This window comes from Megalobrama amblycephala, linkage group LG14, assembly GCF_018812025.1.
Source record: "Megalobrama amblycephala isolate DHTTF-2021 linkage group LG14, ASM1881202v1, whole genome shotgun sequence".
Taxonomy (NCBI): domain Eukaryota; kingdom Metazoa; phylum Chordata; class Actinopteri; order Cypriniformes; family Xenocyprididae; genus Megalobrama; species Megalobrama amblycephala.
The window spans coordinates 16,257,973-16,270,459 of record NC_063057.1 but is presented as its reverse complement, the minus strand read 5'-3'; the positions used below and the strand labels follow the sequence as shown (position 1 = coordinate 16,270,459).

The window sequence follows — 12,487 nt, the reverse complement described above, 5'->3', positions numbered from 1 at the left end:
GCTCAATATAATAATACACATCCGAGTCTAAATCGCTTGAATGTCCAAACTGGCAAGCCTTAAAACACATACAACTAACAAAGTTTAGTGAAGACTAAAGCGAAAGTTATCTCACCGAGGCCTCGCGCTGTTTTGAGTGTTCACTCAGCATTTCAGTTCGCCTCCGTGTTGCTTCCATGCACTGACTGGACCGGGCGGATTCACGTGACTACATACGCGGTAATATGTTATGTTATGATATGTTATGTTTCGATTACTTTTCGATTAATCGTCCAGCACTAGTTAAGACTGTGTCTTAAGACCTAGTATGACCAACTAGCAGTTTGCCAAGGGGCAAGCACTTTATTTTTTTGGGGGGGGTATCAAATTAGACCAATCTATCTTTTATGTATGTGTTACAAAAAAAATTTGATGACTAAAGCCGGGGACACACCTAACGATTAGCTGTAACATTCTAAAACTGAACTGAACACACATACCGATTGTTTCCTTCGACTGGAGCCGATTTATATACTCACATGTGGAATTTGAACACAGACTGTAATCGCAGACTGAACGCAACTAGCTCTGACTGGACGCATTTGAGCGCGATCAGTCGTAAGTATCAATTTACATTCATAATCGGCCTTACAATCGTTAAGTGTGTGCGCGGCTTAACTTGTAAGACTAGTCTTAACAGTCAAGCAGCCCCTGATCTTGCTATGGTTTTCTGATCAATTCCCCAGTTGTTGTTTTTTTTACCGTCATGTGCAAAATACTGCTAAATTGGCTTAAATATCTTCTACAGATACACTTTGCCTTTACATTCTGTCCATTTGGTTTATGTTTATGTGGGGGCACATTTTTTTTATTGAATATTAATTTCTCTCTAGACCTTTGCAGAGACTTGATGCTGATGGATGTTTCAGATCTTAAACTTGTTGCTATATCTTAAAGTGGAAGTGTAACTCTCCGTTGATGAACTAAGCCACCGGCTAAAATGACTCTTCTTGCTTCTCTCTTCTGTAATCTGTGCCAGGCTTGTCTTGTTGTGTTTTAATTAATTTTGTTTATATTGAGACACATGTTTTTGTTTGGTTTTTTTCTTTTGCTCTCCCAGAGCACTGATGAAAAATTGTAGGTTAAAGAAGCTCATGTGATGTTATTAGTTTTTACTCATTGCCATCTCCACAAAAGCATAATTATGAGTGGAAAATTGCAGCTCATTGATGTGCATGTGCAACACATTCCTTCGGATGCTTTTTTACGTTTTTCTAGTTGATTGTGCTGGAGACCCCGATGTTCATTCGTGAGGAAAAGAAAATATACTGGAAAGCTCCTGCAGATGGTTATTAAGATCCGTGATGCCGTAATGATGTGTACTTGACGTCAATCTCACATTCAGGTCTGAAAGGGTTAATGATCATTTTAGTATTCTGTGTTTAACCGGAAGGTTTTTGACATGCATTAATGCATGCAGACCATTTTGTTCTCTGTGCTTCATTTTTGATATTAAATAGAAATCACACTACTCAAAAGATAGTTTTTTGTTATGCGTCTATAAACTGTGTCGAATGCACTTATTAAATGTTGACATTTGGAACAAGTGACCAGTCCGCTGTACTTTTTAACCTTGCGACGACAGCGATCTGAAACTCGCTGTAGCTGTTATCGCTCTTTGGTAACTTTAACCCCAGAACACATACACGCTTTTCAAATCACATGAGAGTCTTTTTGAAATGATCTCAGCGATGGTGCATTAAAGTGCTCTGAGGTTGAGCCCTGAAAAGTACCATAAAGAGTTTGTTTTGATTGGCGTTTGATCATAGTCTCTGAGCCTTGTGAAGGATGGGGCCTTACAGAACAGCTCACTGTTTGGGAGTTGGCAGCTGACCCAAAACCAAAATTGTATCCTCAAATGAACTTTAATGCAATGTACAACACAACACGTGCGCCCATTCCCGACTCCCCACTAGCAGCTACTATAGTAAACAAGCAGAAAAATGAATGCCTGAGAATCAGAAAACAAAGAATGATAAATAAAATAGAGATAATGTGGGTTAAGGGAATGAGAAGGTTGCACATTTTCTCTTGTGAGACGCGCCTTCTTCGTGATTGGCCGACAGACGTGGCGCAATGTGACGTGGACGCGCCGTACCTTGTGCCAGAGCACGACCTGTTGCCATTAGGGAATCGGACTTGAAAAAGGAAGAGGGGTGGGTGATTGGAATTTGATTTAGCTGTAACGGTTTAATACGGGTGCGACTCGGCCCAGATTTGGTGTTGAATCGAGGGTGTGGTGTGTGGTATGTAGGAACCAAATATGTATGTGTGTGTGAGAGAGTGTGTGTGTGTGTGTGTGTGTGTGTGTAATGAGAGGTCAGTGCCATGAGGGAGCCAGAAAGAGGAGGCCGAAAACGAGGCAGGGAAATCTGGGCGGACCGGGTGCTTTCGGTCCCTCCTCCACGTCAGTGTGTGTGTGTGTGTGTGTGTGTGTATCTGTGTGTGACAGCCTGATGAGCAGCAGCACCCTCCGTGCAGCCATGTTCGCTGGTCGACGAGCATGCTTTTATCAACTGTTTAGTTCGCTAAACACAGAAAAGCGGTTCGTGATACTGCACTGGCGGTCCGGGGAACAGATTTAGGCGCAGGCCCCACACTAGCACGTTTTGGTATGTGTTTTTGCATTCTTTTTGGGCTCGTTCGCAATAGAGAGATCATCTGTTTGAACTTGTATTTAATCGCCGCATTGATTAAACACAAAAAAGTTTTGCACTCGTCAGTACTGGCACGCGTGCAGTAGATGCACAAAGGATTATTGGTAAAATAAGCCACAGAATAACGAAATCTTGAGTCTGTTTTCTGCGTCCTCACCACCGGATTGCCTCACACGCTTGAATTTGGATTCAAAAGGGAGGCATGACGGAGGTGCACCCTGAAAGATCGAAAAACACTATTGGTGGCGCGCTCAGCTAATTATTCCTCCACCGGGCGGATTCTCAGGTAGGCCGTGGCTGCAGCATGTGTGTGTGTGTGTGTGTGTGTACGAACACTGCAGATGATATCTCCCTGCAAAATGCGACAGATGTTTCACCTCCAGACTGTCTCACCCATGCACCCTTCTCAACTCTTTTTGGGTTGTGGGAGGAGGTCCCGTTAATGTTTGTTCACTTTTCCCAGAATCCCGCATCATGGTATGGTCGTCTTTTAACTGCTGAGGGTTTTTGTATTACTTTCCCTTTCTTGATTCTGATTACTTGTTTAGTTGTTCAATGCATTCGAGCCAGAGGACTGTTTCAAGGATTGAGTTTAGTTTTGGCGGCGAAGCGTGTGCACGCTCTGTAAATTGTGTTTGAATGGTTCGTAACTGGTGTGAGCGTATGTTTCTGCGCACTCTCCGGGTGAACCGGAGTCTGTGTCACGCTTCCTTCCACTCTTCAGCCCTTCCTCCCTCCCTCCCTCCCTCCCTCCCTCCCTACTCAAGCTCTCGCTCACTGGCTGGAGCGATGATTCAAAAAAAAGATTGCTCACGTACTCCACTGCCTCTCGGTTTCATCATCAACTTTTTTCCCTCCACTTCAGTTTTCCCTCTCTCTTCTCCTCTAATACCCTCCCTCCCTCTTTTTCTCTCTCTCTCTCTCTCTCTCTCTCTCTCTCTCTGTGCAGATAGAAATGAAAAAAAAAGCCTCTACCGCTGTTTCCACAGTACAGTCCCCACCCCTTCACCCAGTCTGTGCCAAGAGAAGGAGGGATTTCTACTACTCGCTGGATTTTAACCCTGTAGCACAACCGATTGGCTCAAGCTGCTTCTCTGCCACTTCAGTTTTTCCAGCGCATCTTTTCCGCCACTTCCCTAAAAGCTCGTCGCCGTGTTCTTCTGCGGTTTCGTTACCTCGAGACACTTTCGAACGGTGCATTTACAGCAGACGGAGGTGTGTAGCATTTCTCATCCTCGCCAGGGGTTAACGGATCCTTTCTGTTGCTGAGCTTTGAAAATGGCTGTATTCTCCCTGCTTGTTGCGTGTCTCGGAGAAGGGAGGCGCCTGGAGTTCTATCACTTTAGCACCACCCTCTCTCTCTCTCTCTCTCTCTCTCTCTCTCTCTATTTGCCCTCCCTCTCTCTCATACACACACATACAGTTCTTTTTCTCTCTCTTGCTCTTTCCCTCTCTCTGAAAGGAGAGCGGGAGGGCGGTGCGGTGTCAGAGCTTTTTCTGGGACAGGTGCCAATTCCAAACAAAAGACATAAAAAGGCAATGAGTGAGAGATGCCTCGATCGTAAGAAAGAAATATGTTGCACGATGAAACGAAAGAAGTTTGTGGTGACCGTGTGCGTGCGCGGTTGTGTGCGTTCAGCTGAATAGAAATGTTTGGAGCTAAGATTTGAAATACTTTTCTTCTCTATCTCTCTCACAACACTCTCTCACTTCTCTGGCTCTCTTCAGCCACTGAAGGCATTTCAGTCATGGGGGGGTGGAAAGGGGAGGGGGCTCGGTTTTCAAGCTTCTGAATTATTCATACGCCTGGGCCAACGCTGCGATCGGACTGGCTGGGACATTAACATGCAGCAGACATTCTGTTTGTCTGTTTGCTAACATTCCTCATTCAAAGACTTGTTAACTGCAAGATGGGCCGACACACGCGTCTCTCGGGCTCTTATTGTGGCCGGGGCCCGGTCGTCCCAGACCAGGGGACCACGGGCAGATGTGTAGCCTAGCGCTGGGGACACGCAGCTAGGGTGGGAGGATTGGCTTGGCCCCCCGGCCTACCTCCTTCGGTCCTTGTGCCTGCTATGGAAAGCTCACTGCCTCTTCTTCTTCTCTCTCTCTCTCTCCCTTGCTCTCTCCTTCAACACAGGACTGGTGAAGTGAGTAGAAAAGGCCTTCAGCACTTGTCCTGGAATGTTTCTATCTACTGATGCATGTGAATATTAAGGGGTAAGTTGCAAAATTTTGAGTTATATGTGGTATTTCTGCATATTTAGTTTGTTTTTCGTTTCTCCGATGTATTTCTCGAATCAAACGAAATTTCGTCTTTAGAATGTGTGCGAAATATTTTGGTTTTTACGCTTTATACAGAGAGAAAAAAACGTTTTTATGAACGGTACGATTCCTAAGGAAAATGGCGTTAGGGGTATGTAAAGGCATTTCATATCAGCACCTAACAGACATGATGTACCTCTGTATTCGACCTTCCACAGTGCATAGTTTTGGGGTTAATGTTTTAGTGACTGAGAAGAGGTACACTTTTTGGGAGTGAGAGTTTTGAGTCGTGTTATCGGAAAAAGGTTTTTACGAATTAACCTTTCATTTTCTGATGCCTTCGTTGTGTGTTTACTGGAGCACTTTAACATAGTGAATGGACCTCTGCTATTTGCGTAGGGCCTTGTGTTTGATTGTCACATTGTATTGTCGTTTATCTTACGAACTGTTCATTACGATTAATATTTTATGTCGTTTTTATATTATCATTGAATTGTAACATGGGCGCTTATGGATAGAAGCATTTTATATGCCACGTCAGAGGTTAGTTTGCGAGGTTATGCATTAAAATTAGAAGAAATGTGGCAGTATGTTGTGTTCATTTAAATGTTCCAGTGAAAGTTTTTTTTTGGTTGTTTTTTTTTTTTGGTTGCTTATTTTAAATAGATTTAATGTAAATGCAAAGACATGCCAGTTCAACTCGAATTTGTGTCGATTTGTATATAATATATTATTGTTTACATTTACACATTTTAATATGTCAACATATTTAATATGCCCATATTTCGTTTAAATTCAGCGGAGAACAATTTTTGCAATTTTAAATTTTAACCTGCGATTTTCTTTATTTTTTTTTAGTTGTACTCTTAAAGAAGGCATTTGCTGAATCGGAACGATTTATCTATTATTTTAAGTCTTTTTTTAAATAAAAACATATTTCGAAAAAGATGTATTTTGTTTTTAAAATTTAGGCTTGAGTTTATTAGAAAAGAAATTATAATCAGTGTTCTTTTTTCTGTTACACACATGGTCTCTCTTTCAAACACACACACACACACACACACACACACACACACACATGTAAAAAAAAAAAAGCTCTCTTAAGGCCCTTTAAAAAATTGAATAATTTAGAAGTAAAATCATATTTAGAGTCACTGAGATTTTAGAATTTAACAGCTAATCGCTGGGTGTTGATTTAAAGATTATTTTACATAAAATAGCATTGTGTTTGATTAATGCATAGCATGTAGGATTTACAGGCATAAAAGTAAAGAGTTGTGTTTCTTGGTTCAAACGAATGATTTTGGCTCATAGCAGGCTGTTTAGTAGCACGAGTGAGAATGCCAGGGGCAGTGCTGATGAAGTGTGTTGGCACAGAAAATGCACATTGGGTTGGCAGTGCCCTCCCCCACCCCTTTTTTGGTTGTGAATGGAGTGTTCCAGAGATGATGTATAGTGTAAAGAACAGAGCAGGTGGCATCATCTAAAGAACGAAGAGGGGGTTGGCGTAGGAACGGAGATTTTCAGGATAAACTTACCCCTTTTAGTCATTTGTACCATAGATTTTTCTTTTTTGTGTGTTTGTGAACATGTATGTGTTTTTAACAAAAATTGAAACCGTAAATAACGATGAACTGAAAATTACAGTTTTAAGGATTAGGATTTTTTTAAATGTGCTTGCGTGGGGTCTTTTTTTATAAAATTTTGCAGTGAAAATAGAAATGCATGTATGTCAAGCTGTGGCAAGGCATTCCCAGACATGCCGAAGAGCAGCGAGCATGTGTGCACTAACTGAGACACCCGCCCTCGCTGTCACGTACAGACGTACACACACTCTCTCACACACACCCAGACACACTTGCTGCCATGTGCTCCATAATAGACCTCTGATTCGGCCCTGAATAGAGTTCCCACGCCTCAGTGTGTGTGTGTCTGTAATAGTTAAGGGTGTAGACCCCCCCACCCCCACCCTTTTCAAAAGATACTTGTGTACTCTCACACACACAGTCTAGACTAAAGATGTCTCCTTCATTCTGTTTAGAGGTGTATTTTAGCAGCTACACACTGTGAATTGATAATTAGTTGATTCGGATGAAGTTCCAAGGGTGGAATTTATTGCAGGATGTGACAAAGCGATCGAAACAATTAGAAGCCTCATAGATTCTAATAAATGTCACTTAAATATTTTAATACGTTTTTTTTTATTTAAAGTCATTTTAAATGTCAGTTTAATTCGAAACTTTTTATCCAAAACCCTGATCACTTCATTGTATTTTCTTTCTGAAGGCTGTATGAAATTTCAGCTCAACTACATAAGATGCAGTACTGATGCAAATGCAATTGTGGAATGATCATCCGAATGCAGTATGAATGAGTAATTATTAAATAGCACACTTTTTTTTTTTTTTTTTCATAGATAGAAAAGTTAAATTATGTTTGTGTACTTTTTCTTGTAATTTTCTAGCAGAAAAGCTGATGGACACTCGCATACAGGTGTGTGTTTGTCTCCAGTATTTTAAAATGTTTTAATGAAAACATATATTTGTTCCTGCGTTTTGTTTGGGTCGGGGGATGGGGGTTCTTGCAGAAAACATTAGTGTTTCAATTTTAATTAGTCAGCTTAATTTAGAAATGGTTATTTCCCTTGAATATTGCCATTAAACTAAAGACAATTCGATACTATTCAGAAGAGTTAAAATAAGTTCTTAGAGAGTTTGAGATGTAGATTAGCTTGAAGGAGTTTTTAAAGCAGTTTTTGATTATGATGAGGTGCTTATATTTTTATTACTTTAAAATTTCTTTCTTTTGAAAAAAAAATGCACACAGATGTAGTCAAAATATAAGCCGTTTTGCTAATAATTTTGTGTTAATTTAATACCATGAGAACCATTCAATTTTAAACTGAAAATGGATGAAAGACAAATGTATCTTTTATTTTTCAAATTTTCAGATTTTAGATTTATATTTTTATTCATTAAATGTCTCGTCTGAATTGTATGGCAGACCCACAGCAAAATGTAGTGTCCATATCTAATTTACATAATACATAAATTACAAAAAAAAGTATGACCACTGAATACAAAAAAAAATAAAACAATTTTTTAAATGAATTGGTATACATAGTTTTTAACCACTGCATGTCTTTTTAGTAATTGCTTACGATGGCGGAAGTAGACAGGCATGTTCTTCTAGATTTTCTTTACAATCAAGATCCTTCAACCAGTAAACTCTTATAGACACTATAATGAAGTGAAAAGGAAAGGAGGAAGGACTGTGGGGTCAGTTAGGGATAGCAATACTCAACTAACTTGTTTCCCATGGGCACAATAGGAGCCAGACATGATTGGCAGGTGACAAAAGGTGGGGTGGAGCTGAGTAATTGTTCAACACTGAGATGATGTCATGGGCAAGTCTTGAGACCAAGAGCCGCTAGCGGTCTTAGCAAAGGCTGTTGTGTGATTGTGATAGATTAAGCTTTATGGCTCACTGAAATTTATATCAACTCTTTTTAGGTTTTACTATCAAAACTAATTTAATTTGACCTCTTATTTTTCATAATTGCAACAAAAAAGTACAAGAAGTCATGGCCTACCCAGAGAAAGGAGAATAATATTATGATACCGATCACTTGTGTAAACTGCGGTTTAAAGTTCAAGCTCAAAGTCCATTACAGACATTGTATTCACGCTCTGTCCTAATCAGTCTGGGATATCTCTCCCCCTCCAGCAAGTCACATGAGGGTTTTTTTTTTTCTTTCTGTGATTTTGTTTGAACAGATATATAATACAAACATAGAGGATAGCTTTGCCTCGGGAGCGATAAAACAGCCAGAGCATAATTCTAAGTCAGAAGTTCTTAAATCACGTAACAAATAAAATGTTGCTTCAAAGATCGTGCGACAGGTTTCTTGGTTTTTTTACTTTTTACCTGCAGTATTAATGCAAAGCAATAGGGATATAAACAATGTGTATTAGATGGTGATTAAAGGAAATAAGAATCACTATGTTTAGCAGCTCGGTATAATGGGCCTATTGTCGCTGAACGGCTCTTTTACTCTAAAGAAATATGGCTCCAGTCTCTGGTGTACAGCGCCACCTTATGGCTGTTAGCTACTCCACAAGCTTTCAAGAGTACCCGTAATTCTAGAGCTTAACGATCTATGGATTGTTTCACCACTAATGTAAATTACAACCTGCCCGCTTTTATCAGTAGCAATGTTTTTTAATAATCCCATAAGGTTCTTAATGATGTTAGTAATCGAATGTGCGTAAATGGCTTTGGTGGTTTTGAACTATCATTAGCTGAAGTATAGCAGGTGCTGAGATGTCTGCTGTCAGTTGCTCTATTTCTCGGAAAAAAATGGGAATGCCATTGACCACAACAGGTTTACACTCATGAGATACGGTGAGGTATAACTGTTCCAATGACAGTAGGTCAATTCATGTCGCTGTGCGAGGGGTTACGAATGTTTGAGAAAAAATTGAGATCAAAATCAAAGACTACTGATGAAAATGGTTTTATTGTAGCCTTTTATTTCATAGAAAATGTCACAATGTGACAAAACAAAGTTAAAAGAGTCAAATGTTTTAGTATTTTTTTGACTATCTTGACAGCAGCACTCGGGAAATGTACAACCAAAATGCATGCATGTTTGTTTAAAATCTGATGATCATGTTTTCCAGCATGATTTGAGATGCATCTTGAGGTTTTAATCAAACAATCTGAACAAATATTCATGTGATCAATGTCAAATTTGACCTAGAAATTGTGCTGAACATTACACATTTTTTCTTAATTTTACATTTTATTTAACACATTGCAAAATCAACTTAATGAATTTTTTGTCATGTTTTCCAGTAGAAATATCTAAACATCATTAAAACAATATGAATTTACTTTAATTTTAAGACTACTTTTCAGAGTACATGCCTAAAATTTTCTTTATTTTTCTTATTGGCAAATCTAACCAAAAATTGTGTGGTTTAAACAAGAAAACTAATATCTTTTATCTTAATATCTTAATTTGAGTATGTGTGTGTGAGTGTGTGTAACCACTCACCCCTGTGAGGTTCGTGGCTTGTGTGAGTCAGCAATGTGTGTGTGCCTCCCCCTTGTCTGAGGTAAACCATACTGCTACCCACAGCCTTACTCACCCACACTGAACCTTCCTCACTCTGACCACACACACACACACACACACACCAGTTCCCAAACACCCCTGTCCTAATCCTCTCATGCAGTAGACAGACACACACACAGCACAACAGATGATTCAAGTCAAACAGGACATGGAGCTGATGTAGTGACTTGAGTATGTGAATTTTGTGCTTGAGTAATCCTTTCTCTCTCGTCCTTTCACAGATGGCAAACCCAGAAGGTGACTATCTACCTTTCTCATGTTGGTGACCTTGATGGTTTTGAAGGATCCCGGACTGAAGCTTTGGAGACAAAGAGGTGATAGGGGGTGTATTTAGTGCACAGCAAAGAGTTTTTGTGTCTTTTAGGTATAAGTGAGCATTTTTGTGTCTTACATCTGCTGATGCACAGTACCACCAAATGCTGTCATTTACATGGGGTTTGTTGGACATAAGATTTTGGAAAACAAGAAGGTAAACAGGAAATGGAAGCTCCGTTGCAGGAAGAGGAAGAGAGAGACTGTCGTTTGGGGTGAGGTAGTAGGTTGTATAGTTTGAGGGTTTAACCCTTTGCTGTCAGATAACTATACAACTTACTGTCTTTCCCGAAGTGACCGTAGTGCCATCACTTCGGAACATGTCGGAGGACGTCAACAGGAAGGAAGAAATTACACATTTCCAGGATCCAACATTAATGTGTGTTTATTAAAGACATGATTTTATGCTTGATGCAGGCTTAAAGAGAATTTTAAAACATGTTTCATTCAAACTCTCAGCATTACCACAAAAAAAACAACAACTTTGTGTTAGGTACACATCAATGCTGGTTTGATACGTTATAATGCAAGCCTTTGAGTTTGAGTTGCGGTGAATTCATGAAGAGGACGGTATAAGCTGATAGTAATGACAACAATAGTGGTGAATTAAAAGAAAAATTACAAATAATTTTAAATGACAGACATAAAATCTCTTTTCTTTCCTGTACTGGCATATTTCCTTTTGAATCAGAATGTTTGAATTGGGCATATAGAAGGGCTTGTCCCTTTTCATTAAATAGCCAATAGCCATCAGTTACATCACAGTCACGATTGGTTTTGATTGGACAAAATATCAGTGTAGTGCAGCTTGTCGTCAAATTTTTGGAAGAAAAGACTAAACTGTCATGCATGTAGATCATGTCAGTTAATAGAAAGAAATTGTTGTTAAAATATCACCGATAAGAAGTGACAAAATGTGTTTTGTTGTGGAATATTCAGCAGTGATGTTCGTACAGGGTGAGGTAGTAGGTTGTGTGGTTTCAGGGTTGTGTTTTTACCCCATCAGGAGATAACTATACAACCTACTGCCTTCCCTGAAGGGCAGCAAAACGTCGCCAAGCACGGTTCATACACTCTTAGAGGAGCGATTTCTTTCGCTTTTCTTAATCTTGGTTTTCCAAGCTTCTAGTTATTATGATCTTGCCACTTATAGCTGCATGAGCATTTACATCACAGATGTGTAATACTTCAAACTGGAATAAAACGTTTGATATTTCAAAGATTGCCTGATTTTTTTTTTCTCTTTGCCTCAAGCATGATATTGACGTTTCGAAAGGATTCTTGTAATGAAACTCTATTTTGAGTTAACGGAATAGTTCAACCTCATGTTTCTCCAAACCGCTGTGACGTCGTTTTGGAACACTAAAGGTGCATTTTTGAAGCATATCCTCTGCCGTTCTTTTCAGTATAATGAAGTGAAGGTGGTTTGGACTAGATTTATGGCACATTCACGTTCTGTTTGAGGCTCGGAAGCACCAGTCGGCATTCGCTTTTATTGTACTGAAAAGAGAATTCTTCCATGTCTCCTTTTGTGTTCTATAATAAAAAGAAAGTCATATGAATTCGGAATGTTATGAGGGTGAAATGACTGAAATGTCATTTTTGAATGAACTGTCCCTTTAACATCACATTTCCCATCATCCAGTGACAGGTTGGTATGAATGAAGAGCATCTCCTGTCTCCTGCACAAGGATGTAATGAGACCACAGCATTGTATTATTTCATTTGTTTATTATTAAAGATGCAATGCAGAGCCAGGCAGAGTGCTTCTGCCAGGGTAGCTTGTATTGTAAATAAAACATGGCCATGGCTCCAGACGGCCATTAGCCGATGTTAACAGCTACAGGGCTGTAGGCAGGCTGACCTTTCACTGCTGCACAATTTATGGGCACTGGCTGGCAGAACTCCACAGGAGCGCCTCTAGACTGGCACTCACAGGAGAGGAGTATCAGCAAGAAAGGACAGAATGTGATGGCCATGTCACCTTGAAAAAGTTTTGTTTCTTTGGAAACAGGTGTTATGCATGCTTATTTTGGCAGCATTACCTGGGGGAGTGCAACAGCATTGTTGTTAC

General features: G+C 39.8%; 1 protein-coding gene across 1 annotated transcript in view; it reads left to right on the top strand.

Annotated features, from left to right (window-relative positions):
• Nucleotides 1-12,487, top strand: part of pparaa (peroxisome proliferator-activated receptor alpha a) — a 58,675-nt gene that overhangs the window by 18,907 nt on the left and 27,281 nt on the right. The window contains exons 4-5 of the mRNA XM_048154866.1: nucleotides 4,837-4,916; nucleotides 10,323-10,415. The gene's annotated coding sequence lies outside the window, so the exon portion shown is untranslated. The remainder of the gene's footprint in view (nucleotides 1-4,836; nucleotides 4,917-10,322; nucleotides 10,416-12,487) is intronic.